Raw genomic sequence first — 6,621 nt, forward strand, 5'->3', positions numbered from 1 at the left:
TCGTGTGCATGCACACTTCTTCAGATACACAGAGAAAGTGTTGCATAGTTTTCTTGCATATTCAGTGGGATACGTGGATTGTAGAGGGTTCTTAATTCTAAGACCCTTGGGTATAATGTCCAGGTTCTTGCATTTAGTAAGAAAGAAGATATCAGTCTGTACCTGTGCAAGTTTCTTGGTGAGGTTGATGGACTTCCATTTCATGCGGCTCAATGTGGTGCCTTCCATAGTTCCAGTTACGTGTGTATCTGAAGAAGTGTGCATGCACACGAAAGCTCATACCAAGAACTGACTTAGTTGGTCTTTAAGATGTTATATGTTATATGTTATATGTTATATGTTATATGTTATATGTTATATGTTATATGTTATATGTTATGTTATGTTATGTTATGTTATGTTATGTTATGTTACGTTAGTGTTACGTTACGTTAGTGTTACGTTACGTTACGTTACGTTACGTTACGTTACGTTATGTTATGTTATGTTACAGTGGTGCCCCGCAAGACGAATGCCTCGCAAGACAGAAAACCCACAAGACGAAAGGGTTTTCCGTTTTTCGAGGCGCTTCGCAAGACAAATTTCCCTAGGGGCTTGCTTCGCAAGAAGAAAGCCCATAGGGAAATCTCCGGGGACCTCTTTTAAATGCTGGCGGTGGGGAGCAAAGCCTTCCCCCCCCCCTCCAGCCTTCAGAAGAGGTCCAGGAAGGCCGGCGGGGGCCGAAAGGCTTTGCTCCCCACCGCCAGCATTTTAAAAGCGGTCCGGGATAGCAGGGAAGCGCTTCCCGCTATCCCGGACGGCTTTTGAAGGCAGGCGGGGAGGGAGCAAAGACTTTCGCCCCCCACCGGCCTTCAGAAGAGGCTTTAAAATCGCCCCGGGACAGCGGAGAAGTCCGCTGTCCGGGGCGATCTTAAAATGCTGGCGGGCGGCAGCGAAGCCTTCGCTGCCGCCCGCCAGAATTTTAAAAAACCCCGGGACAGCGGAGAAGTCCTCTGCTGTCCCGGGGTTTTTTAAAATGCTGGGGGTGGGAAGAAAAGCCCTTGTCCCCCCCCCGCCCCCAGCCTTCAGAAGAGGTCGGGGGACAGACTGTCCCCGGACCTGGTCTGAAGGCGGTTTCCATAGGAACGCATTGATTGATTTTCAATGCATTCCTATGGGAAACCGTGCTTCGCAAGACGAAAAACTCGCAAGACGAAAAAACTTGCGGAACGAATTAATTTCTTCTTGCGAGGCACCACTGTATATTATTATATTATATTATATTATATTATATTATATTATATGTTGCATTGCATTGCGTTCGTTGCGTTGCGTTGTACTGTATTATATTAATTGTATTGTATTGTATTGTATTGTATTGTATTGTATTGTATTGTATTTATTGCATTGCATTGCATTGCATTACATTACATTATATTATACAGCGGTGCCTCGCAAGACGAAAAGAATCCGTTCCGCGAGTCTCTTCGTCTAGCGGTTTTTTCGTCTTGCGAAGCAAGCCCATTAGCGGCTTAGCGCTATTAGCGGCTTAGCGGCTTTTAGCGGCTTTTAGCGGCTTAGCGGCTTAGAAAGGGGGGAGGGGGGAAAAACCGCAGGAACTCGCAAGACATTTTCGTCTTGCGAAGCAAGCCCATAGGAAATTTGTTTTGCGAAGCGCCTCCAAAATGGAAAACCCTTTCGTCTAGCGAGTTTTCCGTCTTGCGAGGCATTCGTCTTGAGGGGCACCATTATATTATATTATATTATATTATATTATATTATATTATATTATATTATGCCATGTCCTGTCCTGTCCTGTCCTGTCCTGTCCTGTCATGTCATGTCTTAATTTAATTTAAAGTTCTATACTGGCTTTCATTTCCCCCCCATAATGTTTATTAAGTTCCTTACAAATATAACACAAACTAAAAAAAAAAACCAATAAAGAAAAAATAGAAAGAGAAAAAAATAAAACGAATAACAACAAAAGATATAACAACAAATACACAAATACAATACAAATTATTAATTAAGCTTCCAACCTTATAAACATATTACTTGACTTCCTCCAGTCCCTCCCATCTGAATTTCCTTGTAACTAAATGTAGCAGTTTTCCAATATCATTTTTCATAAACAATATTCCAATTATATATACCGCCTTTCATTACACTGACAACTTTGCACCTCCTGTCAATAGCAAAATAGCAGCAGGGTGGGGTGGGTGGGGGCTTGACAGTTTAGCCTTGATCCGAGAAACACCCCTCCCATGACAACGCCCGTATGATTCAGACTTCCTAGATGGAAGTTTTGTGCTGGTTATTCAGGGTTGTTTTTTTAAAAAAAAGTTGTTTTACTTTATTTGTTATTTATTATTTTACATCTCGGGGCAGTTTTCCAATGGAACTTCCTTATAAAGAGGCTGTTCCTACCTAGTAGCTATATATATGTGTGTGTGTGTGTGTGTGTATTTTAGCACCTTAGAGACCAACTAAGTTTGTTCTTGGTATGCGCTTTCGTATGCATGCACACTTCTGAGTTGCTGGCAGGTGAGCAGAACAACGCGACCTGTGGAAACTTAGGAATACAGGACTGATTTTATACATTCGACTGCAGCAGAATACTAAGGCGGTATAGAGCCGACTGTGCAACTCGAGGCAGCAGTTGATGGGTTTTCAGTTTTATTTTTTTACTGCCCCACTCCTGCAACATAGGTAAAGGTAAAGGGACCCCTGACCATTAGGTCCAGTCATAGCCGACTCTGGGGTTGCAGCGCTCATCTCGCTTTATTGGCCGAGGGAGCCGGTGTACAGCTTCTGGGTCATGTGGCCAGCATGACTAAACCGCTTCTGGCGAACCAGAGCAGCGCACGGAAACGACGTTTACCTTCCTGCCAGAGAAGGTATCTACTTGCACTTTGACGTGCTTTCGAACTGCTAGGTTGGCAGGAGCAGGAACCGAGCAGCGGGAGCTCACCCCAACACTTTATTCTTTCTTGTCAAATACAATGGAGAGGAAGGTTCTTGCTCTACCCCTTTCGCTGCAATCCTGCCTCCCCCCACGCCAACTGCAGGAAATGTTCCATTGTCTATCAAAAATGTGAATGCAGCCCCTGAAGTGGTAGCCATCCCCATTTATTTATTTATTTATTTAATAAAATTCCTCAGTTGTAATATTGATATTTATATATATCTCAAAACGATTTACAGAAAACCCCCCAATAAAAACCGGGGGGGGGGGCAGAATCAGCCGTACTTTGAAACATACACAAGTTAAAATACTACCATGGATTATAATTACCTAAGTATCTGGGTGTGCTTGTCTAAATAGGAATGCTTTCAAGAAGATGCCTGCTTGATCTCAATAGGCAGTGAAATATACTCAGAGTCCAGTGTGGATTTCATGCTCTTTATTCAGCTCATAGTACTGAGGAATGCAAGTTCCCCCAAAGTGCCAGCTTTATATAAATTATTTACACAATAGGCCCCACATGATAGGCTAATTCCGGGATTCTCCTGTAGGCCAATCAGGTTGCGGATTCACTTCCACCTGGAGCTGGATTGGGTGGCTCCTGCGGACCAATCACACTGCTGCATTCTTGATCCTATTGTTCTAGGACCAATCAGACTGCTGCATTCTTGATCCTATTGTTCTAGGACCCATCATATTGCTGCATTCTTGATCCTATTGTTCTATGACTAATCATACTGCTGCATTCTGAATCCTATTGTTCTAGGACCAATCAGACTGCTGCATTCTTAATCCTATTGTTCTAGGACCAATCAGACTGCTGCATTCTTGATCCTATTGTTCTAGGACCAATCAGACTGCTGCATTCTTGATCCTATTGTTTTAGGACCAATCAGACTGCTGCATTCTTGATCCTATTGTTTTAGGACCAATCAGACTGCTGCATTCTTGATCCTATTGTTCTAGGACCAGACTGCTGCATTCTTGATCCTATTGTTCTAGGACCAGACTGCTGCATTCTTGATCCCATTGTTCTAGGACCAATCAGACTGCTGCATTCTTGATCCTATTGTTCTAGGACCAGACTGCTGCATTCTTGAACCTATTGTTCTAGGACCAGACTGCTGCATTCTTGATCCCATTGTTCTAGGACCAATCAGACTGCTGCATTCTTGATCCTATTGTTCTATGACCAATCAGACTGCTGCATTCTTAATCCTATTGTTGTAGGACCAATCATACTGCTGCATTCTTGATCCTATTGTTCTATGACCAATCAGACTGCCGCATTCTGAATCCTATTGTTCTAGGACCAATCACACTGCTGCATTCTTGATCCCATTGTTCTAGGACCAATCAGACTGCTGCATTTCGGATCCTACTCAACTCAGTACATAACAGGCAGGGAGTTCCAAAGTGTAGGCCACCACCACACTGTGCATTCAGGAGTCCCCAAACCTTCATTCTACCAGGCCTAATTACAAACAGGGCACTTAAATTTTTAATTTTGCTGCTGGGATTAATGTTCATGTAATGTAGCACATTATCACTGTTATTATTTATTATATATTCTCAGCTGCTGCCTTGGGCGAGTGCGAAAGAAGCCTTCAGATTCCACAAGGCACATTCGCGACGCTTTTCCCCTTTGCAAAACCCAGCCTTGCTAAGCGCTCTACTGCTGCGGCCCCTTTAAGACGCGAACTCCCTTGACGCCCTGGGGCACTGGGGAGCGTGGTCCACATTCAGAATCGGCCACGTAGGAAGCATTGGCGTTGCCCAATCAGGAAGGGGCGGGAAAAAAGCAGCAGCCAGTCGCTGAGCTCCACCAACCGCCACCGCACTCCAATCAGAGAGCGGAAAGCCAATAGCAGAGGGGGCGGGGCGGTCATGTTACTTCAACCAACCATAGGGATACATGAGGAAGTGAGCTCTTTTAATTGGCGGGAGAGATTTGTGGGGTCGTCCCTGCCATTGGCTCGGGTCGAACCGTGTTGACAAAACACCGCGCGTCGCTTCTCCTTTTCCGGTGTGGAGGCGGGAACAAAAAAAAAAGGCGTCCGCACCTCCGATTGGACGGCCGCGCAAAAACGACAGCTTTCCTCACTAATGAAACCGAAGGCTGGGGGAAAGGAAAAAAAAAAAGAAGCGAGCTCGGTTTCTGTGAAACAAAGCGCGCTGGTAACGTGGCCGAGGAAGAGGCGGGGATTGGTTAAAGGCGGGCTCGCGGGTAGTAAGTGTAGGCAAGTTGCGTTGCGTCGCACGCGCCTGCGCAGTGGCGAGCTCCGGCTTCTGAGGTAAAACCGACCGAGCCCTTTTCGGCGGCGGCGGGTCTGGCTTCCTATGCCCGGAGCGTAACGGTGTTGCTGAGGCGACCGGAGCGGGGAGGGCCGCTCCATGCCAGGGCCGCGAGGCCCGAGCGCTCGGCCTCTTCCTCCCGCCGCCGCCGCCGCCCTGGTGCTCCTGTGGCTGCTGCCGCTCTGCGTCCCCGTGAGGGGGGCGGCAGCGGCAGCGGCGTTCCTGGATGAGGACAGCCGGCCGGGGCTAGGGCTCGGCGGGGCCGCCGCCGCCGCGCTCCCCTTGGCGGCCGACGTGACGGTGGAGGACGATGAGGCCGGCGGCGAAGTGGCCCAAGCGGCGGCCTTCACCTCCGGGGAGCAGGAGGAGGAAGGCGCGGAAACGCCCGCGCGGGGCGGCAGCTGCAGGTGAGGCACCGGAGCGCGGCGGGGACCTCGGCAGAGGCCTGGATCCGGTTGCCGCCTTGCTTCCGCGATCCCTGCTCTCTCATCCATCGCTAGCCACGGGCCAGGCTCCTGTTGTTGTTGTTGTTGTTGTTGTTGTTGTTTGTGTATATATATATATGTATATGTATATATGTATATACTATACTGTATATATATATATACACACACACACACACACACACACACAGTGTGTGTGTGTATGTGTGTGTGTGTGTGTATATATATATAGAAAATGTGTGTATGTATATATAGAAAATCTACGAAAGCAAATATATATATATATATATATATGCAGGTTTTGGTGTCCTCGGGTGTCTTCCCGTGTAAAAGTTGGGGTGTCTAGGCGACGTTTCGACGAGGTCTCACTCGTCATCTTCAGGCTGGTGCTTTCGGCTTCTTGTTACTGGAACAGAGCAGGATCTCAGTGTTTGAGTTCCTATAAATACTGTAGAGGGGGTGTGGTGTATAGCCTCCAATGTTCTGGGCAGAGAGGAAGTTCCCAGGCTAGTGTGCTTTTTCTTCTTTTGTTCCTTAATTACTTGAGAGATATCTTGAGTGATTTCTTGAGTGATATCCTGAGTACCACTTAGGTGGGTCATTAGGTGTGGATTAGTTGTTAAAGTCTTTGTGTCTTGACCTCTTGAACTTTGTGAAGAGTTTTCCTGAGAAGATGGCTGTACTGTACTTAGTTGTGCTCTGGCTTGGCTTCGTGTATAGGGGCGAGCTGTGGTTTTGTGGCTAGTGTCAGCCAGATCTGTGTAGGGATTGCAGGGGGGTGCAGCATCCGGAGGTGCCACCATGGATTGGCTACTGGATGGTGTCTGTAATTCATCTGTGGAGAGGGTCTGGGTTTGGGTCTGGTGTGGTTGATTGGTGTTGGCGTTCTGTGTGCCTCTGGATCTGGTGTCAGTTTTTGTGGGGAGGGCTAATTTC

General features: G+C 47.0%; 1 protein-coding gene across 2 annotated transcripts in view; it reads left to right on the plus strand.

The window, feature by feature from the left end:
- Positions 1-5,474: 5,474 nt before the first annotated feature.
- EIF2AK3 (eukaryotic translation initiation factor 2 alpha kinase 3) overlaps positions 5,475-6,621 on the plus strand; it is a 45,706-nt gene continuing 44,559 nt past the window's right edge. Inside the window, exon 1 of one of the 2 annotated variants that reach the window (XM_081836255.1) lies at positions 5,475-5,649. The gene's annotated coding sequence lies outside the window, so the exon portion shown is untranslated. The remainder of the gene's footprint in view (positions 5,650-6,621) is intronic. The other variant, XM_081836254.1, reaches the window with a different exon arrangement.

This window comes from Podarcis erhardii (assembly GCF_964252035.2).
Source record: "Podarcis erhardii genome assembly, chromosome: 13".
Classification (NCBI taxonomy): domain Eukaryota; kingdom Metazoa; phylum Chordata; class Lepidosauria; order Squamata; family Lacertidae; genus Podarcis; species Podarcis erhardii.